The sequence below is a fragment of the Mustelus asterias genome, chromosome 8 (assembly GCF_964213995.1).
Source record: "Mustelus asterias chromosome 8, sMusAst1.hap1.1, whole genome shotgun sequence".
Taxonomy (NCBI): domain Eukaryota; kingdom Metazoa; phylum Chordata; class Chondrichthyes; order Carcharhiniformes; family Triakidae; genus Mustelus; species Mustelus asterias.
Genome location: NC_135808.1, coordinates 125,912,730 through 125,939,923, shown reverse-complemented (window position 1 = coordinate 125,939,923; position 27,194 = coordinate 125,912,730). Strand labels below are relative to the sequence as shown.

General features: G+C 41.5%; 1 protein-coding gene and 1 pseudogene across 1 annotated transcript in view; both read left to right on the top strand.

Moving 5' to 3' along the window:
- The window catches only part of hs2st1a (heparan sulfate 2-O-sulfotransferase 1a), a 205,219-nt gene that overhangs the window by 69,302 nt on the left and 108,723 nt on the right, over window positions 1-27,194 (top strand). The window lies entirely within an intron of this gene.
- LOC144497979 (ornithine decarboxylase antizyme 1 pseudogene) lies at window positions 12,619-13,248 on the top strand (annotated as a pseudogene).

The window sequence follows — 27,194 nt, the reverse complement described above, 5'->3', positions numbered from 1 at the left end:
CTTATTAATATCCTTCCTGTAATTAGGTGACCAAAACTGCACACAATACTCTAAATTTGGCCTCACCAATGTCTTATACAAACTCACCATAATATTCCACCATTTCTTTATTTTCCCCACTTCAAAACACCAGAATTTATTTTACCCAAAACAGTGCAAGAAGAACAATCCATTATAGATTTTAAATGGGCAGTGATTTAAGTTGTTAAAAATGAGTAATTTTGAGGTATAGGAAAGGGAAGGGGGATTAGAAAAAACTGGCACTGGTGTATTGGGTCATATGGTTCTTCAAAGTATTGTAAAATTGTGAGATTCTCAAGACCTTGCAGCACAGATTAATCTTGTCCTTGGTCAATTCTGACACTGATCCCTGGACTTGAAATGGATTTTACTCAGTGCTCTACAGCTAGCATTGGGAATAATTGCTTCTAAGTTTGTTGGAAAAAGAAATTGCAACTCGTGGCATTGTGGTGCCTGACCTCCTGATCCAGCAATCAATATGTGTTGCTGATGTCATATAAGGTTTTAAGCCTTTTCATGCAGCCTTTCCCTGAGCAAGTTGCTCATACTCTTGTTATTGTGGCATATTCATCTACTGTCATCACTTGTGCTGAGGGATTTGCCCTTTTTAAGTTTATGTCATCTGTGCTCTTCTGACATTGGCTGCTTTTTTAAGTAATTTATACAGCCTTCTGTAGTCATGTCATTCAAAGGAGAATTTGTAGCCAACCCCGTTCTTGAGTTTCTCTTGGGTAGCCTGGGATGTAGATTAGGATGCGATCACCTTTTATTATGTGGATTGTGTACTATTTATTTCATCGTTGCAAATGGGTTGTTATAGTGTATGTACTTCATTCATTGTTGGGTATTCTTTCACTCCCTATTTGAATTTCTTTCCCATCTTTCTTTTGCTGTCAAAGCTTAGTGCGATCAAAAGAAATCCCATTTCATACAAATGAAAATGGCCTGTCATAAAATACAGGCAATAATACAGTTGCTGTGGTCAAGTGACAAAGCAACAAATCTTTCTTTTGAATTTTACCTTTTGCATCCCCTTTCGATATTGGCAGGAAAATCCAGTGTGTTCCATTGGGGCATGTGATTCTCTGCACCATTTTTTTTTCCTTGTGTTTCACCCAGGCAATAAAGTTACAAATCTACCCCTAAGATTTCAGTGCAGTATACTGAGCCAGTGCATTTTTTCTATGCAGCCCACTTTTCGTGAATCAAGAAATATATTCTGTGATTCCATTTATCTCAATCCTCAGAATTGGAAACGTTCTCATCGTTTGATCTGTGAAAGAAATGTGTGAATATTGAAAGCTGAAGGTATTATATCACTCAAAAGCCTAATGAAATTGGATTTTAATTAAACTGCTGCAGAGATGATATTAACATTAGGTTGTCAGTTGTTGGAATGTTTGTGTATTAATGCATTTTGGATGTAGTTACAGGCATTGTCCTCCAAGATTTGCAACAAAATAATAAATTGTATCAATGTTTGCATGTGTAAAGTTTATTAGTGTCACAAGTAGGCTTACATTAACCCTGCAATGAAGTTACTGTGAAAATTCCCTAGTCGCAACACTCTGACGCCTGTTTTCGGTGCACTGAAGGAGAATTTACCATGGCCAATTCACCTAACCAGCATGTCTTTCGGACTGTGGGAGGAAACCCACGCAGACATGGGGAGAATGTGCAAACTCCACACAGACAGTGACCCAAGCCGGGAATGGAACCCAGGTCCCTGGCGCTGTGAGGCAGCGATGCTAATCACTGTGCCACCGCGCCGTATGCTTCACTAAAAGAAAGAATTGGAATACGCAAAGCATTCTTGATTTATCGTTTCACTATCCCAGTAAAATGTCTCGGCAAAACCAACAAAACTCATCTCCAAACTCCGTGGCCTCGGGCTCAGCTCCTCCCTCTGCGATTGGATCTTGGATTTCCTAACCCACAGACTGCACGCAATAGGTAAGGATAGGCAACAACACCACCTCCACAATTATCCTCAACACCGGTGCGCTGCAAGGCTTGTGTCGTCAGACCTTTACTCCTTACGTACTTACGACTGTGTGGCCAAATTCCGCTCCAACTCAATTTTCAAGTTTGCTGATGACACCACCGTAGCGGGTCGTATTTGAAATAGTGATAAGGTGGAGTACAGGAAGGAGATAGAGAATCTGATGAACTGGTATGATGACAATAACCTCTCCCTCAGTGTCAATAAAACGAAGGAGGTAGTCATCGACTTCAGGAAGCATAGTGGAGGACATACCCCTGTCTACATCAACGGTGATGGAAGTGGAAATGGTCGAGAGCTTCAGATTTCTCGGTGTCCAGATCACCAACAACCTGTTCTGATCCCTCCATGCTGAAGCTATAGTTAAGAAAGCCCAACAATGCCTCTACTTTCTCAGGAACTAAGGAAATTCAGCATGTCTGCTACGGCTCTCTCCAATTTTTACAGATGCATCTTAGAAAGCATCCTTTCCGGATGAATTATAAGTTGGTGTGGCTTCTGTTCTGACCAAGACCGCAAGAAATCACAAAGGGTTACGAACGAAGCCAGATCCATCACGCAAACCAACTTCCCATCCATTGACTCCATCTGTACTTCTCGCTGCCTCAGAAAAGCAGCCAACATAATCAAGGACCCCACGCATCCCAGGCATACTCTCTTCCTCCTCCTCCTGTCGGGAAAAAAGATGCAAAATTCTGAGGTCACGTACCAACTGACTTGAGAACAGCTTCTTCCCTGCTGCCACCAGACTTTGAATGGACCCACCATCTATTAACCTGACCTTTCTCTACACCCTAGCTATGATTGTAACATTACATTCTCCATCCTCTCTCCTTCTCCCCTCTGTACTCTACAAATGTTATGTTCATAGAAACCCTACAGTACAGAAAGAGGCCATTCGGCCCATTGAGTCTGCACCGACCACAATCCCACCCAGGCCTTACCCCCATATCCCTACGTATTTACCCACTAATCCCTCTAACCTACACATCCCAGGACACTAAGGGCAATTTTAGCATGGCCAATCAACCTAACCCGCACATCTTTGGACTGTGGGAGGAAACCGGAGCACCCGGAGAAAACCCACACAGACAGTGACCCAAGCCGGGAATCGAACCCAGGTCCCTGGAGCTGTGAAGCAGCAGTGCTAACCACTGTGCTACCGTGCCGCCGTTTTGTCTGTATAGCACGCAAGAAACACTATATCCCAATGCACATGACAAAATAAATCAAATGAAACTACAGAACATATGATTGATCTATATTATGAAATCATGCAATTATGCAGTAACACTTACCTCCTCTGTTGGTGACAGCTGGTACGGTGTGCTATTAGGAATGAAAAATTTAATTATGTAATGAATGTTGAAATTAAATGCAGCTAACTTGATAAAAAAGATTACCTAATGTACACAAATTCCACAGCCCTCACATATCAATTTTTAAAAAATTATTCATTCATGGTATATGATTGCACGGATAGCATTTAATGCCTATCCCTAATTGCCCTCAAGAAGGTGGTGGTCCACTTGTGTGGTCAAGGTGTTGTCTAGAACTATATCCAGGATTTTGATCCATTAACAGCGAAATAGAGGTCGAGCATTTGTCAAGAAATGAGGACCCACCTGATCCCCATATGGAGTCCAGGAGCTAAATGTCCCGGGGATTTCCACACGGGTACAGATTAGAAGCGGGCAGTGGATGTCCAGTGTTTTGGAGTTCTTTGGGTAGGATGTCCAGTGCATCTGTGTGGCACGAAACAGCGCAAAAACCTAATCATGGGGCCCAGAATTTGGTCGCCATAGCAGAAGATGAGACAGGGCGAGTTCCCAAAGAAGGAGCCCAGGGAACCCAGGATGAAGTGGCGGAGAGAGAGAACCAGGGAAGGAGTCACTGGGAGGAGAAGACCATTGATAGTAACCACTGGGGAGAGGAACAAAGGAAGAAGCTGCAAATACTAAAAATGCTACGGTTGGCAGGCTCCAAGTGGTGAGGGCTTGGGAGAACCCCTGGAGAGGGAAAAGGCAGTGGAAAGTTGGTGATTCCATGTTTTCCGTTGGGGCTGTTGAAGCAGTGGTGTCTGCTTAGCATGACTGAAGAGCTGAAATTGTGCCTGTGAGTAGCTGCTAGAGTGCAGACTTGGGATTCCAGGGGAACAAACACTCAGGAGATTTTTTTCTTCATTCTTTCATGAGACGTGAGCATTGCTGGTTAGGCTGGCATTTGGTGCCCACCTCTGATTGCCCTTGAACTGAGGGCATTGGGTCTGGAATGACGTGTAGGCCAGACTCGGTAAGGGAAGCAGATATTCTTTCCCTAAAAGATATTAGTGAACCAGATGGTAGAGATGTGATTGCAGGTTGATAAAGGTTGTGAAACAAATATTCCAGGGCACACATGAAGTAGAAACTGGGGTTCGAAATTAGTAATAGCACTAGTCAGAAAATGCTGTTTATAAGCCTGCTAACAATAGTTATACCTTTAGACAGAGCATTAAACACATCATTGGAACTTGTAACCAAGGCAGTGTAATCATTGTGGGGCACATTAGCCTATACCAGACTGGGGTAATGAAATTGACATGGGTGGTCTACAAGATGCGTTTGTAGAATGCTTATGTGACAGTGTGCTGGAGCAATATGCTGTGAGACTGACTAGGAATAAAGCAGTCTTAGATTTGTGTAATGAGGCAGGGTTAGCAATGTCATGGTAAAAGATCCCCTAGGAAATGGTGATCATAATACATTCAATTCCATGTTAAGAGATTTTATAAGTATGGAAAAAGAACAGCTAATGTGTTGATCTTTAGAAGCAGATACAGAAGAAATTATCATGAGGAAATGACTGAGACATTGAACAAATATTTTGTCTGTCTTCACAGGAGAAGGCACAGGTTGTATACAGGAAACAGAGGGTAATGTAAGGGGTAAAATAAAAAAGAGGAAATTAAGGAACCAAATATCAGCAGAGAAAAAATATTGCAGAGACCCAAGGGATTAAAATCTGACAAACCCCTAGGACCAGTGACCACAATTCAGTAAGCTTTAAGGTACTGATAGATAAAGAAAAATGTAGTCCTCAAGTTAAGTTGCTAAATTGGAGGAAGGTTCATTACAACAATATTAGTCAGGAACTGAAGGATGTAGATTGGGGGCAGATGTTTGAGGGCAAATCAACATCAGGCATGTGGGAGGCTTTCAAGTGTAAATTGATAGGGATTCAGAGCCGGCACATTCCTGTAAGGATGAAGGATAAGTATGGCAGGTTTTGGGAACCTTGGATAACGAGGGATATTGTGAGCCTAGTCAGAGAAAAAGGAAGCATTTGTCAAAGCTCGGAGGCTGGGAACACATGAAGCAAGTGTGGAATACAAGGAAAGTAGAAAGCAAGGAGTAAGGAGGACTAAAAAGGGTCACTAAAAAGCATTGGCCAACAGGATTAAGAAAAATCCCAAGGCTTTTTATACATGAAGAGGGAGAGGGTTGACCCACTCAAGGGCAAGGGAGGGAATCTATGCGCGGAGCCAGAGGAAATGGGTGAGGTATTAAATGAGTACTTTGCGTCAGTATTCACCAAAGAGAAGGACTTAGTGGATGATGAGTCTGGGAAAGGATGTGTAGGGAGTTGTTGAGTCATGTTGAGATCAGAAAGGAGGAGGTATTGGGGTTCTTGAGAAACATCAAGGTAGACAAGCCCCCAGGGCCTGATGGGATATGCCCCAGAATACTGAGAGAGGCAAGGGAGGAAATTGCTGGGGCCTTGAGAGAAATCTTTGTATCCTCTCTGGCTACAGGGGAGGTCATGATGTGGAGATGCCATGTGGCTTTTGCTACCAAATAAACCGGTTGGACTTTAACCTGGTGTTGTTAAACTTCTTACAGGGGAGATCCCAGAGGATTGGAGAATAGCCAATGTTGTTCCTTTGTTTAAGAAAGGTAACAAGAATAATCCAGGTAAATACAAGCCGGTGAGCTTGGGTCGGGAAATTATTGGAGAGGATTCTTCGAGACAGGATTTATTCCCACATGGAAATGAGTGGAGTTTTAGTGAGAGGCAACATGGTTTTGTGAAGGGGTGGTCATGTCTCACGAACTTGATCGAGTTTTTCGAGGAAGTGACGAAGATGATTGATGAGGGTAGGGCAGTGGATGTTGTCTACATGGACTTCAGTAAGGCCTTTGACAAGGTCCCTCATGGCAGACTGGTGCAGAAGGTGAAGTCGCATGGGACCAGAGGTGGGTTGGCAAGGTGGATACAAAATTGGCTCAGTCAAAGAAGACAGAGGGTAGCAGTGGAAGGATGCGTTTCTGAATGGAGGGCCGTGATGAGTGGCGTTCCTCAAGGATCAGTGCTGGGACCTTTGCTGTTTGTAATATATATAAATGATTTGGAGGAAAATGTAACTGGTTTGATTAGTAAGTTTGCGGACGACACAAAGGTTGCAGATAGCGATGAGGACCATCCGAGGATACAGCAGGATGTAGATCAGTTGGAGACTTGGGCGGAGAGATGGCAGATGGAGTTTAATCCGGACAGATGTGAGGTAATGCATTTTGGAAGGCCTAATACAGATAGGAAATATACAGGAAATGGCAGAACCCTTAGGGGTATTGATAGGCAAAGGGATCTGGGTGTACAGGTACACAGGTCACTGAAAGTGGCAATGCAGGTGGAGAAGGTAATCAAGAAGGCATACGGCATGCTTGCCTTCATCGGCCAGGGCATTGAGTTTAAAAATTGGCAAGTCATGCTGCAGCTTTATAGAACCTTAGTTAGGCCGCACTTGGAATATAGTGTTCAATTCTGGTCGCCACATTACCAGAAGGATGTGGAGGCTTTGGAGAGGGTACAGAAAAGATCTACCAGGCTGTTGCCTGGTATGGAGGGCATTAACTATGGGGAGAGGTTGGAGAAACTTGGTTTGTTCTCACTGGAGTGACGGAGGTTGAGGGGCGACCTGATAGAAGTCTACAAGATTGAGAGGCATGGACAGAGTGGATAGTCAGAAGCTTTTTCCCAGGGTGGAAGAGTCAATTATCAGGGGGCACAGGTTTAAGGTGCGAGGGGCAAGGTTTAGAGGAGATGTATGAGGCAGATTTTGTACACAGAAGGTGGTGGGTGCCTGGAACCCACTGCCGGGGGAGGTAGTGGAAGCGGATGCGGTAGTGACTTTTAAGAGGCGTCTTGACAATTACATGAATAGGATGGGAATAGAGGGATATGGTCCCCAGAAGGGTAGGAGGTTTTAGATAAGTCGGGCAGCATAGTCAGTGCAGGCTTGGAGGGCCGAAGGGCCTGTTCCTGTGCTGTAATTTTCTTTGTTCTTTGATCTGATGGCCTAGACCCGAGGATTTTACAAGCGATAGATGCACTAGTTATGTATGTTTAAAAAACATTGCGAGATTCAGGAATGGTCCCATCAGATTAGAAGTTGGCAAACGTAACACTGCTTTTCAAGAAAGGACAGGGATAACCCGTGTCCCCAGATCTTGCTCTGGGTCTCTGGTTTGCTACCCTAGTGACTACGCTACACAACCTACTCCCCAATTGTACAGAACTTTAGTGAGACCGCATCTGGAATACTGTGTGCTGTTTGTTTTCCATATTTAAGGGAAACTATATTTAAGGAACGCTCTTAATCCGAAAATTTGAAACCCTCTTAATCCCAAAATTTGGAAGAACCTGAAAACTGGCAATTTGAAATTGGCGTGCAGATCCTTTTACTCTTCATTTGATTCTTCTCATTCTGTGATATTTTGTTTCCTTGGTTTTGGGAAAATCTCTGCTGCATCTCTTTGTCCAGCTGTCTACTTGTTAAGAATCATAACTGACAGATGACCTTGTCAGAGAAGTTTGGGAGTGTTATTTCTGTTGTAGTCAGGGATGCTGGGAGAACACTGGGCAAATGTTTCTGCATGGCTCCCTGACTCCCATTATTGATCCAATACCCCAGTGACAGCTGGGGAGCAGGTACAGCAGCCTTCAGGCCGGTGGCAAGTAATTCAGGCTGGTATGGGGGTCATTAACTGTGATTTTGTGCAGAAATTTGAATGTCGTAGGAGATGTTCCCATTGAGCTTCAGCAGCTCACTCGCTGTCATGAGGTGAGAGCACAACGGGAAGAGGCTGAGCGGAATTTTCCCGCCCCACTACGCTGGTCAAGTTAGCGTAGCGGGGCGGGAAATTGAAACGGGAGGCCAAAAACAGGAATTGCAACCAGCATCTGGCTGGTGCTGCAGTGCCCCTTTGTGGGGGTTGAGGCCGGAATTCTTTGGGAAAACCGGGCCCGCTCTTTTTCATAAATTTATCATTCATTCTTTGTTTCACTTTATTTCAGATTCCAGCATCCACAGTGTTTTGCTTTTGCAATATTTATGAGGTCATTTAAATCCATTTAGCAAGGTTGGGACGTTATTGTCTGGGCTCACTTGGATTTCCAACCTCGCCGGTGATGGATTTCGCCAGCAAGGACCACGTATGGTTCCCAGCAATCGGGGCCTGACGTGATGGCCGTGCCGGTGGGACTGGAGGCCATTGAGGAGTGGGGTGGGGTCGGGGTGGAGTGCTGCAGTGCCCCTTGGGGGGTCGGGGCTGGAATTGCTTTGGGAAAATGGCGCCTGCTGTTGTTCATAACTTTATTATTCATTCTTTATTTCACTTGCTTCAATGTATTATACATTTTTTTAATGTACAGGACTCAAAATGCAACACACGTCCATTTCCAAGCTTCCTAGTACCTGTACTTGCATTGGAGGCAGTACAATGAAGGTTCATTGATTTGGTTCCTGGGATGTGGAGATTGTCCTGTGATAGGCTGAGCAAATTAGACCGATATTCTCAGATGTTTAGAAGAATGAGATGTGTTCTTATTGAAATATCCGAAACTCTGAAAGGGCTTGATAGGGTGGATGCTGAGAGCTTGTTCCCGTTGGTGAAATATTCAATACTATGAAGGAGCTTGACAGGATTAATTTTATTTTCCCTGGCTGTGGAATCTAAGTACAATCTAAGTGAGAGCAGATATCCACTCCATCTGACGAAGGAGCAGCACTCCGAAAGCTAATAACATTTGCTACCAAATAAACCTGTTGGACTTAACCTGGTGTTGTTAAAACTCTTACTGTGGAATCTAAAACATGGGAGACACAGGAATCTCAGGATAAGGGGCTAATCATTCTGGACTGAAATGAGAAGAACTTTCTTCACTCAAAAGGGTTGTGAAGCTTTGGAATTCTGTACACCAGTGAGGTTGTGGATGTTCCGTTGTTGAATTCATTTAAGGCTGGAATATACAGATTTTTGGGGTCTCGGAATATGGGGCGTGGGTGGGAAAGTGGAGTTGAAGCCTAAGATCGCTTGATGATATTGAATGGTGGAGCAAGTTTGGTGGGCCATAAGGTATACTCCTATTTCTTGTGTTATTATAAATATAAAATCTTGTTTGATTCTAGCATGTTTAGTATGTTGCACTCATAATATGCAGTGCATATAATGCAGTATAGTAATGATACTGGGGTTATAGATGATTTGAAATTTTAGTTCTGTTAGGAAAGTGGAGTTGAAGCCTATTGTTGTGGTGCTCTCCCATCCAACAATCTGCTATCATACATAGTGAGATTTTGACATGTGCAGCGAGACAGAAGATAATGCATCCTAGTGTTAATTTAATGTATTTACATTGTGTAGTTAATGCAGTTAGTGCGAGGAGAAAATTTAGCTTGTTTTGTGATGTGTATTTACTGCACAAGAAGGAAAACATATAGATTGAGATTTGAAACTAGAAATGAGGTGAAATTAAGGTTAACAAATTTCATCTTGTACTGAAGAGAATTCTAAATCATAAATATTCTTTAATTTTGTAACTCAAAGAAATAAATGTTGCATAAACATTGAAAATTAAAATGACCTCATCGGCCATTGATAAAAGGCAATATCAAATAAGTTCTGTGTGAGATAAGTGGACTTAATTAATTAAACCTGTTTCTCTTGTAACTCTTAACTTGTGTAGCTTGATGGCTATTCATAAAAGCACCAGCAAAGTGAAGACACCAACAAAGCCTGATGATTAAAAGACTTAACTCTATCAGGCTGAGAACTGTGGGGGTAGCAAAGAACAGGATGTGCAGCCATGAAACAAGCACAGGAGTTGATTGGACAGTGGCTATTGCTATGTATTGAACAGACAGTGATTGAACATGGACCCTTGTGTTTCGTGTTCCTGAGAGAATTACACCCCCTGACACAGGCGCGACTCTTAAGCATTTGTGACCAAAAAGACTGATTAATTAGTGCTTGTTCTGTGAGTATGTGACTGGAAGCATGATGCCAACAACATTTGTATAAGAAGGAGGGAGTCATAGACATTGGCAGCAGTAACCCTGGGATCAACCTCTGCAGAAGAAACATCAAGACCAAAGGTCTGGGACTCAAACATTGGAACAAAACCAATCTGATCACCCACTGATCGCCGTGGGTGGTGCCTCTAAGTTGAAGTTACGAGTTTGGATATTTTGTTGGGTTTTGATATCTTTCGAATACTTTGTGTAGCGAAGTAAGTCAGGTTAGTTATAAAGTAAAGACATTAAATAGAACCATAGGATCTCTACAATGCAGAAAGGGGCCATTCGGCCCATAGAGTTTGCACCAACTCTCCAAAAGAGCATTTTAGCCAAACCCACCCCCTGTGCCTTAATCCCGTAACCTCACACGTGCCATGGCTAATCCGCCTAATCTGCACATCGTTGGACTATGCGAGGAAACCGGAGCATCCAAAGGAAACCCACGCAGATATGGGGAGAACTTGCGAACTCCACATAGACAGCCACTCAAGCCTAGGATTGAAGTCGGGTCCCTGGTGCTGAGAGGCAACAGTGCTAACCACTGTGCCACCTACTTTGTATATAACGAAGTAAAGATAGAGGTTGAATACTTTGTGTATAATGAAGTGTGATGCCTGGTGTACTAAGGTTCTGTTGTAGTGTTTGATATTTTTGTGGTGACTTGGTAGAGGAGGAGATTTGTTGTACAATAATTTGAGAGTTTGAATATCTTTGTTCATGACGCCAGTTGACCTGAGTTTAACACTTGCTCGTTTCAAAATTTTAATTGTGAAACCACACAATGGAATTTTTGCCATGATTTCTCATTCCCTGCTTCGTTCTCCTGATTGCAGTTACCTGTGTCAGCTTCGTTATCCAAATCATTTTTATTGAAACGGTTGAACATTGTAGAATAAAGACAAAGGTGATTTTACAAACAATTAAGATTCTTTGTGACTATCATGTGTAAATTACATTTTTTGCTTTTTTAACTATCTGATAAACTTTCCTTGTGCCCCTAGCTCAGCTATAATTTATTTTTCGTACCCTGCTTGTCTGAAGTGTTCCATCACTTGAACTAGCTGAAGGAAAAATTTGCCATAATTGCGAAAGACATATGTTGGTAGCAAAGGGTGACATGAAGGCACAGTGGTTAGCACTGCTGCTTCACAGCGCCAAGGACCTGGGGTCAATTCTGGCCTTAGGTGACTGTGTGGGGTTTGCACATTATCCCCATGTCTCTGTAGGTTTCATCCAGATGCTCTGGTTTCCTCCCACAATCCACAGATGTGTCAGTTAGGTGGATTAGCTGGGTAAAATGCTCTTTCAAAGAATCGATGCAGACTTGATGGGCAGAATGGTCTCCTTCTGCACTGTAACGATTCTATGGATAAATTGATTACTTGTGTACCTAATCAGGGAAGATTGTCATTATTCTGCAAGTTCATTATTATTAATAGTCACCTTAACTTAAAAGCCCTGAGACGAACCTAATTTTAGTTAAAAACAAACTCAAACTTCTGAATAACTTGACAGGCTGCAAGATGCTGTGTGGGGGGCTTTCATCTCTTTTAATTTCATACCAGAGTGTTCGACACTGCTAGAGGGATGGAGTTTAAAAACAGCGAGGTTATGTTGCAGCTGTACAAGGTGCTGATGAGGCCACACCTGGAGTACTGTGTACAGTTTTGGTCTCCTTACTTGAGAAAGGATATACAGGCACTGGAGGGAGTGTAGAGAAGATTCACTAGGTTGATTCCGGAGTTGAGAAGATTGGCTTATGAGGAGGGACTGAATAGACCGGAGCTATACTCATTGGAATTCAGAAGAATGAGGGGAGATCTTATAGAAACACGTACGATTGTGAAGGGAATAGATAAGATAGAAGCAGGGAAGTTGTTTCCACTGGCAGGTGAAACTAGAACTAGGGGGCATGGACTCAAACTAAGGAGGAGTAGATTATTGACTTAGTTGAGGAGGAACTTCTTCACCCAAGGGTTGTGAATGTATGGAATTCCCTGCCCAGTGAAGCAGTGGAGACTACTTCATTGAATGTTTTTAAGGCCAGGATAGATAAACTTTTGAACAGTAAAGGAATTGAGGGTTATGGTGAGCGGGTGGGTAAATGGAGCTGTGTCCATGAAAAGATTAGCCATGTTCTTATTGAATAGTGGAGCAAGCTTGAGGGGCCAGGTGGCCTACTCCTGCTCCTGATACTTGCATTCTTATGCTGAACCTTTCACCTGGTGTGTCCTCGTGGAGGGAAACCCAAGACCGGATGTTCTCGATCTCCCTCCAGCACATTTTGAATAGTCATTGTTTTGCTGGAGAGAAAAGAAGGTAGCAAAATGCCACCTGTAACATTCCGTAGTAATACTAATACTGGAAGTCCCAGGCTAAACTCCACTTGCTGTCATAACCATGGTCCGTGGCGCCTCTGGTTTTCTTGATGTGCTTCACCCACCCTTGAAGATCCCAGGTGGTCAATAGGATCATAATTTTGCAGCCAGCTTACTGTATTCAGATAATCTGCTGAGTCTAACGAAGATTTGAGTGCAACAGCAGGACTAAAAATCTCCACTTCCAGTCCAAGTTTACTGATGCAAAAACTGTTCACTGGAGTGTAGTACCGAATAACACCAATGTACATTGAACTCCCAGGCGGGGTCTTGCCCGAGGGAAACAAAGAAAGTTTTATTATCCTGCTTGAATTTGCAGAAGAACATCTTCAAGCTGAGCATGTCTTCATTTGCTTCCAAAGAACAGGGATGATCCAGCTTCACTGCTTCACATGTTTAGCTTTCTTGGTTTTGAGATTGAGAGATCTGGACATCCTCTCGTCCCAAAAAGACCAGACACTTTGTTCATTATGTATACATTTGAATGAGATTCATTTGGTGAAGAATAAATGTGTGCTTTTATCTTGCTCTTTGTTTTGAGTTTTTTGTTTTGTCTCATCTGCAATGGTATATTGGTGAAATTCTGTCTCTTGTATGGCATTGAAATCTTCAGGTTCAATGGTGGTTGGTTAGATAATTTCACTTGTACTGTATCTCATGATATTTGCATATTATGACAAATTGCTCACCATGAAATGAACTACAAAAAGATATATCATGCAGGTGCATTAGCTGCAACAGATGACAAAATCTTGACAAAAGAGGAAGAATCTGAGGAGCATCTTAAAAGAGCACAGAGAGGTGGCCCACCAACTTCAGAAGACTAAGGAAATTTGGTGTGTCAGCTCACAGATGCACCATAGAAACATTCTTTCTGGTTGTATCAAAGCTTGGTCTATGGCTTCTGCTCTGCCCAAGACCGCAAGGAACTAAAAGGGTCGTGAATGAAGCCCAATCCATCACGCAAACCAGCTTCCCATCCACTGACTCTGTCTACACTTCCCGCTGCCTCGGTAAAGCAGCCAGCATAATCAAGGACCTCGCGCACCCCAGACATCCTCTCTTCCACCTTCTACCATCAGGAAAAAGATAGAAAAGTCTGAGGACACGTAATAACCGAATTAAGAAGAGCTTTTTCCCTGCTGCCATCAGACTTTTGAATGGACCTACCTCGCATTAAGTTGATTTTTCTCTGCACCCTAGCTATGACTTAAACATTACATTCTGCACTCTCTCCTTTCTTTCTCTATGAACAGTATGCTTTGTCTGCATAGCGCGCAAGAAACAACACTTTTCACTCTGTTAATACATGTGACAAATCAAAAAAAAGTCAGGATAGTGCATGAACAGCAATTTCTGTGGGCTCGGCTGTTGGCAGTAGAGTTTTGGATGAGCTCATGTTTATGGGGGGTTCCAGTTGGGAGGATGACCTGGGGAGCATTGGAACAGTTGAACCTGGCAGTACCAAATGCATGGCTGAAGGTTTTGGCAGCAGTACCTTTAAAATACTTGTTGTTTATCTGTTCAATTTGTTGATGAGATCAGTGCTCATTAAAATGTGTTTTATGGCCTTACATAGATTTTCCAGTATTAACAGAAATATGGTGCTAATTTTGGAAATGTGCATACTGTACTTATGTGGGATTGATTTTTGAGATTCTGGTGGAATGGTAGCCCAGAATATTTCTATGCCTTGTTTTATTGTGGAATAATACATCACTGTAGGAAGCCAATTTGCCCTGTGTCGGCAGAGGGGAGGTGGTGTGGGTGTGTTTGGCGGTGATTAGGGGGGGGGGGGGAGGTGGATGTGGGGGTGGGGGGGGGGAGGGTGGATGTGGGGGGGGGGGGGAGGGTGGATGTGGGGGGGGGTGGATGTGGGGGTGGCGGGTGGAATAGATCAGTTTCTGCATCACAAACCATTTATCATTATCCAGTTGATAGAAGAATGGAATTACTCGTGTCTGCTTTAATAATGATTCAAAATTCATAATGGGCAAGTTTTATCAAGAAATTATGAAATGTTAGAATATTAAGCATAATTTGTAGGGCTAATATGAATTCAATGTGACCATGCATCATACACATGAGGGAGGATAATGTCTTTATATGTCTTAAACTGTGTTGATGAGGACCAAGAATTGCACTTTGCTTCATTTGCCCTTTATACCATAGCCTCCAAAAATCACAAAGTTGATGCGTCATCAGTACAATAGCTTAAATTATTCTTTGTCAATATGATTGGACATTGAGCTTGATTATTTAATTTGTGGTGCATTCCTAGCAGCAGGCAATTGTGATACTGATTCCTGTCTGGTGATGTTGGGTTTCCCAGCGCCACCTTTATTGGTCCAACAAAAATAGGCTAAACTAATTATGAAGAACTCTTTACTGTTGTGTTGGATTTACTGCTTTGTTCATTGCAATTATTTTTTGTTGTTCATTTATGGGAGATGGGCGCTGCAGGCTATGCCAGCATTTATTGTCCATCCCTAGCTGCCCTTGAGAAGGTGGTGGTGGAGTGCCGCCTTGAATTGCTGCAGTCCTGAGGTGTAGGTATACCTACAGTGGTGTTAGGGAGGGAATTCCAAGATTTTGACTCAGTGACAGTAAGGGAATAGCGGCATAGAAACTAGAAACAGGAGTAGGCCATTCAGTCGTTTGAGCCTGCCCAGCCATTCATTTTGACCATGGTTGATCATCGAATTTAATATCCTGATCTCCCAAATTTCCTCCCCCCGCCTCATATCCCTTGATCGCTTTCGCCCCAAGAGCCATATCTAATTTCTTCTTGAAATCAAACAACGTTTTAGCCACAGCGGGTGAAAATCACTGTTTCTCTATAGAACTATCCCCATGAATCTGAAACCTCTTCACCATTAGACTGTTGATTGTTACCTTTAAAGCTCCACTTATAGGATCGTAGATCGACACAGCAGAGAAAGGCCATCAGCTTTACTGATAGCTCACATTTACTAATCCTGAGAGTGATATGTATGTTTGAAAGTCAGAATTGCACTGAAGAACTAGTCTTAACTGCAATATGCTCCTAATAGGGGGAGATAATATCTGCATAATGCCACTACAATTTAAAATAGTCATTACTATTCAGTATGAAGCCAAAAGTGAATGAAAGCGGACAGTATTGTGGGTGTATGTAGACCACATGGACCATAATGGTTCACGAAGACTGGTTACCATCACTTGCTGAAGGGCAATTAATGATGAGCATTAGATGCAGGACTAGCCAGCAATGCCCCCATCCCATAAATGAATAAATAAGATTAGGACATTGCCAATATCCAGTGTAATTATGATGGGAGCGTATAGGGTGGGGAAACATATTGGTGAGCAATCTACTGGCGACAGTTTATGGGCTCCAGTTTCAAAATATTTCTGTGCCAAAATTTTCAGTTGCAACAGCTTCTGAAAGTTGGTACGTAAAATAATTTTTGGTTGTGAGTTTGCGCCTGTATTATTTGTTGTGTGGTTTGTTGTTTACCATGACCTGTTCATGCAATTCAGCCCTGAGATCATTAAAGCTGCAGTTTGATGCCCAGCAGAACAGATAAAAAGCTATTTAAGTACAATGTGTGAATGAGCTTTACCGTCTTAGGGATGATTCGTACAGATAGATGAGTGCTCCCTAGTGACTGATGGCATTTATTATAGAAAAGAAACATTTGTTTTGGATAATCTTAACAATTCTACAGTCGAGTTCTTCTGTGTGATTAATATAAGGTTGTTGACCATTTGAGTTGTCAGATCAATTGATACTTTTTGCTAAATGGATTCTACTGAATGCAGGCAGTGGTTGTAGTACATATTTTCTTTGTAAAGAAAACATTAAATTTGAGTTATGTGAAATTTAGTGCTACATCCATGGTTTGATAACCTTCTCTCAAGCACTTTTATGCACTTGCCCATTTCCATCTGAAGATGAAATCCTGTGCTGGTTTATGGTTCTATGAATAATTGCAGACCTTGTGGATAACATTGCCAACATTTTTGTTTGTATCTTGGTCAGTCCTTCACAACCACATTTCAATCTGCCATCTCCACAACTAATTAATACGTTTCCAACAGTGGATTGCCATCAATGGATAGCAACCAATGGAAATGCTGCCTCCCGCACCATACTTTTGGCCTTTTCCACTCACCATTCAGTTGAATTAACTTGTTGATGCATACTTCACAACATAACACATGAGGGTAAGAGATTTATATCATACAATGCTGGCAAAAATAAAAATGCGACTTCAACTGACTTCCATAATAACCCCTGAAGTGCTTTCAAAGCAGTGTGTTTTAGTTTAGTAACACGCCAGTAGAGAAATCACTTGACTTCAATTTTCATTGAGTTTTCCGAATGTAATGATGTATGACCATGCAGCTATGAATTTTATTATCTTGTAAGGCCAAAACTTGGCCACTGTTAGCAGAAACAGGAGCTGTGTAATACAGAAAGCTACAAGTTGGATTTGTAGCAAGGCATCATGCAGTGTTCTCCTGCTTGGTGGAGACCAATTGACTTGGAACTATGTCTTGGGGGAACTATGGGTTTTTAAACTTTTTAAGCAGGAAACAATTACAACTTTTTATTGCAACTCTGCTTTGCAAATCAGGGTACCAATATATCGTCATGTTTTCCCAAAAAGACATAACTTATTTTGATCCTGACACTTCTGCCAACGATTATATAGGACCTTCGTCCTGTGCATTGTCCCTGCTGATTCATTATGTCATCAGTGTTACAGTGAAATAAGAGATTAGTTTACCATTCTATCTGTTGTCCTATTTCCTATCTTAAGAATGTTTTTACTAATCTGTTTCACAATGTGGGGACAAAAAAACTTCAGGTGTGAATCCTGCATTGTGCAAACGATAATCTTGAACCTCAGCAGAAGCTAAATTGTACCCAGAACAAATTAAATCTGAAAGCATTGTGGGAATGATCAATTTCAACCATTTCGTTAATTATAGCTATAGTACAAATTCATATATTATTAGTAAAAATAGATTTTTTTGAGGTCATGAGAAATCCTAATTCAGTGTATATTTAAAGTACCATGATATGACTTGTCTATTTTAATTCACTTAAAGCTACCTATCCAGTGGTGAGCACTGTTGCCTCACCCAGGTTCGATTCTGTCAGTGTCTGTGCAGAGTCTGCACATTCTCTCTGTCTCTGTGTGGGTTTTCCTCCAGGTGTTCCGATTTCCTCCCACCGTCCAAAATGTGCTGGTTAGGTGCATTGGCCATGCTAAATTCTCCCTCAGTGTACCCAAACAGGTGCCGGAGTGTGGCGACTAGGGGATTTTCACAGTAACTTTATTGTAGTGTTAATGCAAGCCAACCTGTGACACTAGTAAATAAACTAAAACTATTCTTATTTTGGAAGCAAAAACATTCCTCCCTTACTTAGAATCAACATCTGCAGTACACTGTGTAGATGCACAACCTGTGTTTGATTGTCAATTTTTTATTAACTTACTCTAAAACCTATGATTTGTGAAAAAGGTCGAGGTCCTGCAATGGACCAGCTTATATTAAACCGTAAAGACCCTGGAAAATCATTTTTCTTCATTGCAGTTTGATGGCTTCCATATCAAACCCACAATGTGTATCCCATAAACAATGGATAACAAGGGCACACTTCACTGATTCTCTAAGCATTATTAATGGAAAAATGTTACTAAATGGTATTTTGCTAAATGAATACAATCCATTATGGACAGATACAGATGGTTGTAGTTTTAATTGCTTTTGATTTAAAAACAACTATTTGTTCATGACTGTGTTATACTGCAATAAAGTCCTTTCCTGTTTGCAAGTAAAATATATTGTGCTGACAAAGGTGTTGTCAAAATCGTGACAGCTATTTCCTGCAATAATGTGTTTCTACAAATTACAGAAAATGCAAATCAATATGTTAAAGCATATTCTAAACAACCTGTTTGTAATGCTACTTCAGTTCTGCTGAAGGCCCAAAATATACTAGGACTGTGAACATCGATCCTGTTATTCTGATCTTCTGGAAGTTGGTACAGACTTGCTCGTCTAATTGCATGCAGGAAGTCAAGCAGGAGCTGTCTTCTCATGCACTCAGATTTCCTTTGCATGACTTGCTGGTTGTAATGCTTGCATGTCATCAGTGTGCCACCCTATGATCTTCCATTATACTTGCAGAATAATAATAGTGTTCTGTAGAAGATCAAGACCATGATGTTATGATTTCCATAGAAACTTATTAATTTTTAAAGAGAAATTCAAAACCTTATTAGCTGAAGCAATGACGCTTCATGATTTCATGCTTTAAAAACTTTTTAAAATTAATTCGTGGGACATAGGCGTTGCTGGCTGGCCAGCATTTATTGCCCATCCCTAGTTGCATTTGGAGAGTAGTTGAGAGAGCCAACCACATGAGTGGCTCTGAAGCTGCATGTAGGCCAAACCAGGTAAGGATGGCAGATTTCCTTCCCTAAAGGGCATCAGTAGATTCTTAATTCCAGATTTTTTACTTGAATTCAAATTCCACCATCTGCCATGGTGAGATTTGAACCTTGTTCCCCAGAATATTATCTGATCTTCTGGATTAATAAGCGATAAAACCACGATAATGTGGCAAATGACTTGAGGCGGTGTGGGGGGAGGGGGGGGAAGCCCGCTTGCTGTAAACACCATTGTCATGTGTAGGCAAGAAGTAAATAATTATGTCGATAGAAATAAACAATTACTGCTGCCTCCAGAATAGCAAGTTTCATAGTAAACAGTTGACAGTTGCTTTCCGTTTCCATCAGATTGCATCCCTTCTACTTTCCCAACTGGGTACTCCCAGTTAATCCTAGTACTGCCTTTCATTATGAGGGTTATCTTCCTCTAATTCCAAGCTAGACAAATTTTCTAGCCTCTTTTAACTCCTCACGACTTTGGTCTTCAAACTGAGCTTAAACCAACATTCTGTGTAGTAAACAGCAGTCAGCACTTTACCTGCTTAAGGTGCAGGCCTGATTAATTCTGTCTTTTTTCTTGCTCTCTACATTTCAGTTGACCGCACACTACCCAAAACTAAACTGCAATCCTTCTTGTCTGATATTCCTGGACTTATAGGGAAGCCTGTAATCTGATTGCAAAATGGCTTCCTCAACCAACTTCCCCATGACAACGGGGAACACACTGGCTCTGTATCTAAGTATAAATGTTTATTTCTGATCCCAATTCTCGACTCGGAAGTAAAGGATAAGTTTCTAGCACCACTGATGAACAATGTATAATTTTAAGTTGAATTGATATGCAAAAAAAACTATAAAGAAAGGTAAAAATGATTTTATTTCATATGGCATTTGTTTATGAACCTTGGTGCCTTGATGTCTGGATAGACTTGTGACTAAAATGTTTCAGCTCTTTTGGGTTTCTTTGTTATATATTCTTTTTGAACGAGGTTTTACAACCTCCAAAGTTAAAGACATGTTTCAAAAGGGGCTTAAAGTTCCATGATTCTGAGAAAAGAAAAAATAGAAAAACTTCAGTGTAGCCTCGTGATAGTGATCCACTGGCACATAGGGAAGACAGGATTAGAGAGGGAGTGTTCAGAGAGTATGTCAAAGAAAGAAGACATGAATTTGAAGTTGTCTTGAGAAGAAAAATTGCAAGCGAGTGGGACATTAGTTAACTGAATAATCAGTCATGGGACTCAGTTATGTGATCACCTTTTGTGGAGGTGCCAATGGAAGGCTGAATTTAGGAAATTCATTTTGCTCAGCAGTTGAAGAAACAGTGAGTTTAGACTGTGGGTTTTGGATGTCTCCCGAAGAGGTATGAATTGGGTTGGAAGCATCAGGTGAATTCTCAGAAATTCACTGGAAGAAACACATTTGCAAGTGTGCCAGACCAAGCGAGAAGCCTTTGTCAAGCTAGTGGTAATTTTTCAGTGATTTCTGTCTGTATAGATATTGCTGGGGTAAAGATATAGTCGGAATTTCAACTGTTACCTTGTGTTTGCATTGACATGGTTCCAACCTTTTGTCTAGTGTAATGTAGTTCACTTTTCTTGTTTTAATAAACATTTTACTCTTTGTATTAAAAGTACATCAGACGCCTATGAATGCGTTCAGTAACATTCCTCCATGATTTTCTAACAAAAAAAGTTGGTATATATCAAACCAGGTTTCAGTCCTGAGATCTGACTTGTCCAGTATTAGCAGCAGCTGGGATCGGAACCAAGTTTCACTCTGAGATCTGACTTACCTGACAATAGCTGGGATCATAACACTTCACACATTCAAGTAATCCAAAATCTTTCAGAAGGAGACACTAGCTACACTAAGCATTATATTTTTGTTAATCCATATTCAACCAGGTTTGGATGCTGAATTTGGAATTAACTTTCACTCTTAGTCTCATTCTCAGCAATTTACTGAGCCCATCTCTTCCAAGCTCTTTGCCTTGGCTCTGGTAGCACTTCTTGCTTTGAGTCAGAGGTCACAGATTGAAGTCTGACAGAGATTTCAGCATGTAATTCAGACTGGCACCAGCGCCGTTCTGCATTGTCGACGGTACTGTCTATTTAATGAAGTGTTACTGCTGTAATTTGTGTGACCTGGCTGCTTTGTTTGGATCCATTACAACAGTGATCATACTTAAGAGTATTTTATTGGCTGTGAAGGGTTTTGGGATGTTCTTAGAATGTTAAAGGTACTTTATACATGTTCTTCCTTTGAATTTAATAATTAGACTTGCAGCTGTTTCTTCACTGGCCAATCAAATATCCCATTCTGGTCACATTTACACAACATTGTTAATACCATAGAACCCCTACAGTGCAGGAGAAGGCCCATCGAGTCTGTACCAACTCTCCGAAAGAACGTTTTACTCGGACACAATGCCGCATGTTGCACCCCCCCCCCCCCCCCCCCCCCAACCCCGCAATTCCCGTAACCGTGCATATTTATCTTGGTTAACCCATCTACCTAAGCTCCCTTTGGCTTGCCCTTCACATTCAAGCTCACATCATCACCACATTACTCAAAACGTAACCTTTATCCTGTCTTTTCCTCTTAAACTCTAAAAGGTATTGTTGCCTTACAGCCTACACCTCTGTCACTTATCATTTGGATGATTTTGAAAATATTTCCATAATTGTAAAGTACATGGGCATTCATAGAGTTTTACAGCACAGAAAGAGGCCCTTTGGCCATCGTGTCCATCAAGCACCTATCTATTCTAATCCTATTTTCCAGCACTTGGCCCATAGCCATGTATGCTATGGAATTTCAAGAGCTCATCTGAGGATTCTCACCTCTACCACCCTTTCAAGCAGTGAGCTCCAGATTCTCATCACCCTCTGGGTGAAAAAGGTTTTCCACACATCTCCTATGAACCTTCTGCCCTTAAACTTAAATCTGCAGCTCTGGTTATTCACCCCTCTGCTAAGGGGAAAAGTTCTTTCCGATCCACCCTCTTTATATGACCCTCATAATTTTATACACTTCAGGTCCCCCCTCCGCCTTCTCTGCCCCAAGAAAACAACCCTATCCAGTCTCTCTTGATAGCTGAAACATTCCAGCCCAGACAACATCCTGTTGAAACTTCTCGGCACCCTCTCTCGTGCAATCACTTCCTTTCTATAGTGTGATGACCAGAACTGCATCAGTTTTCCAGCTGTGGCATAACCAGCACTTTATACAGATCCATCATAACCTCCTTGCTCTTAGATTCAATGCTTTGGTTAATAAAGGCAAGTATCCGATATGTCTTAACCATGTTATTTACCTGTCCTGCTGTCTTCAGAGAGCTATGGACATGCACACCAAGGTTCCTCTGATCCTCTGTACTTCCTAGGGTACGACCATTCATTGTACATTCCCTTGCTTTATTGGTCCTCCCAAAATTACCTCTCACTTTTCAGGGTTAAATTCCATTTGTCACTGTTCTGCCCATATAACCAGTACATCTATACCATCCTCTAATGTAAGGCTTTGCTCTTCGCTATTTACCATACCATCAATTTTTGTCATCCTTGTCATACCTCCTACTTTCACGTTCCAGTTCATTAATGTACACTACAAAGAACAAGGGCTCAACCTTTGTGACGCAGTGGTCAGTACGCCAGACAACAGTTCCATCCCTTTTGACAGGATTGATAACAAGGTCAGCGTTGGACCTGAGAGAAAGGAGTGCAGCAAATTCAGAAGGAGACTGGTTGTTGTGGGTGAGAGAAATTGAGTGCCAATATTGCACCGACAGTTTTCAATGAAAAGATCAAGAGCAGGTCCAGGTAGAGGCAGAAAACTGGAAGTGGGTGAAAAGATCCATTCCCCAAAGAAGTGAGCACAAAGGTGACAGCAGAGGAGTTCAGCATTGTTCCGAGTCCGAAATTCATGGAGATGAAGGCATAAGGGGATAAAACTGAGTCCTTGCTGAGTACAATGTTTCTACAATTCTTATTTTGTGCAGTTTCAGTGCTGTTGTCAAGTATGAATCCATCCTGTAATATTCCCAAAATTGCATCACCTCTCTACCATTACTGACTTTATCTCCTCTCTCTTGTCATCGGCTCCGTCCCTCCGCCCCATTCCTGGGGAAATCTAATTATCTAAGTTGGTTTGTAGATTCCTCCTTTTATGCGTGGACAGTGAGCCATAGACTCAATATTATTAATAGAGTTGTCTCATTTTTGCTTTCAGTATCTTGATTTTGCTTGCCTGACACTGACTGTTCTTTTACATTTGATTTGAAAATATGCCAGTGAGACACTTTGCAGTTCACTGCACCCACCCACAAAGTAAATGTCCTGCTTTTAAAAAATTTAATACTCTAGGCAATTACTTGTTTGGAGTAATTTGCATTAAGTCTCTGAATTTGATAATATGGCATACCATTTCCAGAAATGTCAATTAATTTCTTCTTTCATGCAGTGTTAAAATACAGTTGTTTGGTGAAGGATATTGAAACACAAATGCCTTCAGTGTATGAATGGCTTTAACACCACTGTGCACTCTACAGGAGAATGGTGAAAGAGCTTGTTCGATTCGAGAACTAATTTTCCTCACCTCCTTCAGTATGTGCAGAAGTGCATGATTCAGGTGTGATCAAATCACAGCAAATGAGCTTGATGTTCTGCCCATTGGTAATGACTAGGCAATAAATGTCGCCTCCTTTTGCAGATCTCTTTCCGCTTCCATTTTTTTAACTGTTTGCAAGGATGTTCTCACAAGACCTTTATTTTTTGCTTGCTTTATTGTAAATGCTTCAACTCCACATGAGAGACTTTCAACTGAACAACTTTTTTTCTGTCTGCACAGAATGTTTCATAAGTTTAGTTTGTGTCAGAGATGTAGTGAACTCCAATGCCCTAGAGTGATAATTTTACATCATTTTGTCTAGTGCTGTAACACAAGTGCGTACTGTTACGCAGCACTTTCACTCTTGAGGTACCTACTCTATTTTTGGATGTTTTGACTAGTGCTGCAAAAAGCAGCAGTTTAACAAAAAAACCTTAAAATTTCAAATAATACTGAAATATTAAGGAGCCATTTTGAACTACATCATCCAGAAGACGAAACTGAATCATAAATGAGTGATTTTGGAGAGTCTAACCATTCTTAATAGAATTTTTAAGGGCAGAGATGTAAAAATCAGCAAGCTAATTGATTATTTGGGAACTAGAACACTTTTAATTATTGCACTGTAAGCAAAACTGGCCAAGTTACAGGGGAATCTAACTGCACCATCCAATTAGCTACAGTGAAATTAATCTTGGGAGTGGAAACAAGATCCATGGGAATAATTACTGTATTGAAATGTCAGCTAAAAAAATTTTTAAAACACAGTTACTCATTCTCTGACTTCACATCTGGTAAGTATGAGAACTTTTGGGGAAAATGCCCTGAAATCGAACACAACTCTTGTATTTTCCACAGAAGAACCATCATATCCCCCTAACTTCTTTGGAAATTAATCCAACTACTTCAAGAATCCATTTATATTGTAACCTAATTAGTTTATACTAATTCTACAATACATAGCAATATATATTGGTCTAAATATCCCTGTAACAGGAGAACAAATGGCGGCCACCATTAGGCTTGCTCTTGACCCATTTACATCCATGAAATTTTGAGTGAGATGAAAATGACATGATGTCCTGTATAGGGCACCTGGTACCCATGAGGGAACGGGGCAAACAACTGTACAAGTCAAAGTCAATTCAATAAATTGAAGTAAAGTATTCTGAAGTTAACAAGTACATGGTGTGAAGAAGGAAGCATAATTTAAAACTATGACTTTGTCATCTATGTCTACCTTCATCAGTAAGAGGTTCTGCAAATTAGTCCACATTTTCCAGAATCTCGCCATAAATCTTAATCACCTGGGATAAGAAGGGTGGTGGAAGTGTTGTACGATGGGAACTGGTTGGAAAGGGCCTTTAGTTTTCCAGGTGTTTGGTGACAGGCTCATTTCTACATATGCTTTGAAGACGGAGTTCACGATAGAACTCAGTTTCTGAGTGAGTGCACGCAAGCTTTATCTGCATACTGAAACTCTATGATGGTGGATGGAGTGGGTTTGGGCTGAAGGTGATGTGGGATGAATGGTTTCCAGTCTACTTTGTAAATTAGCTCTATGCTTATGAGTAATTTACTGGAAGTGTAGGTGCAGTATTACTGTGAGAAAAATCAAGAGAGTTGGTGTAGTGACATAGCCTTGGTTCACCGCAATGTACCAACTTAGCCTTCTGCCAATTGCAAAAAAAAATTAGAGGACCAGAATCTCAAATCCGAAACTAAGATCGTGGCTTGCCAGTCAGCAGTGATCCCCACTTTCCTATTTGCTTCAGAGACTTCAACATCTACGGTAGGCACCTCGAAGCATAGTGGTGCCTTCTCAAAATCCTCCAAATCTGGTAGCAAGAAACACAGTCCAAGAGTCCCCTCTCAAGCCAAGTTGGCCATCATCAAGGTGCGAGTCACTCAAAAACAGTTCTGCTGGGTAAGACGTATAATTCAAATGTCTGACACCAAACTCGCTGAGTAATTGCTCTGCTTGGAACTCCTTCATGGTAGTAGACTCCCAAAAGGACAACACAATACTTAAGAAGGACAATGCTAAAGAGGTCAAACATACCTCTTGAGTTATTGGGAGACTCTGGCTTGTGATGACCATAATGGAGAAAGCTCATCTGGGAAGGCACCAAACATTGAGGGACTTCATTGGAGAAGTGTAAAGGGAAGTTGAGGCATCGGAAGGAGCGAACAAACCTCTCAAACAACCCATCTACCCAACCATTCAAACACCACTAGCCTCGCACGTGACAGACTGCAGATCACGCACGGGACTGATCGGCTATCTCAGAACCCATTGGAATGGAGTGGAAGCAAATCATCCTTGATCCTGAGATACTGCCACGGAATCAGAAAAAGAGGATCATTTAAAATGATGAATTCAATGTCAATACAGAAATAAAAAGTGAAATAGAGTGGAAAAGATTAGATTAAGAGGCAAATAAAATCTAAACAGTTATGAATGCACATATGAACCTATGAATTGGAAACAAAAATAGACCACTCTGTCCCTCGGGCCTATTCAGATTCCTGCCTCTGCCTGAAAAGTATTCAAAGACAGGTGGCACAGTGGTCAGCACTGCTGCCTCACGGTGCCAGGGACCCAGGTCCGAATTCCAACCTTGGTTACTGTCTGTGTGGAGTTTTCACAATCGTCCCTTTTCTGCATGGATTTCGTCTAGTGCTCTGGTTTCTTCCCACAGTCCAAAGATGGCCATACTGAATTGCCCCTTAGTGTCCAGTGATGTGTGGGTTGGGTGGATGAGTGGGGTAAATACATGGGGTTACAGGGATAGGGTGGGAGGGTGGGCCTGGATAAGATGCTCTGTTGGAGAGTTGGTGCAGACCCAATTTGCCAAATGGCCTCCTCTTGCATTGTAGGGATTCTATGATTAAACTTTTAGTCATCTTTGCTTGTTTTTATGTTATGTCCAATCTTCTGACTTGCCACTTTGCAAGTTATATACTTTTTCGTTAAGCTTGATGCTATCTTTAGTTAACCACAGATGGTGAGTCCTTCTGTTGGAATTTTTCTTTCTAGTTGGAACTCCATTCTGTGTAGTCTGAAATTTCCCTTTAAATGTCTGCCACTGCATCCCGAATGGACCTATCCCTTAACTGAATTTGCCAGTTCACTTTAGCTAGCTCTGCTTTCATTCTCTCATGACCGCTCTTATTTGAAGGTAAGATACTAGTCTTCGATCCACTCTTCTCTCCCTCAAACTGAATGTAAAGTTCAACTAAATGATTGCTGCTCCCTCCAGGGTGCCAGATTTAGTTTAAATTTAAAGGTGAGTTTGCCTCATATAGAAACCTCATGATACCAATGCATTTGAATAGCGATCCAGGAAATGAGACACCATTTAGTAAACTAACAATAAAGGATATATCTCCAA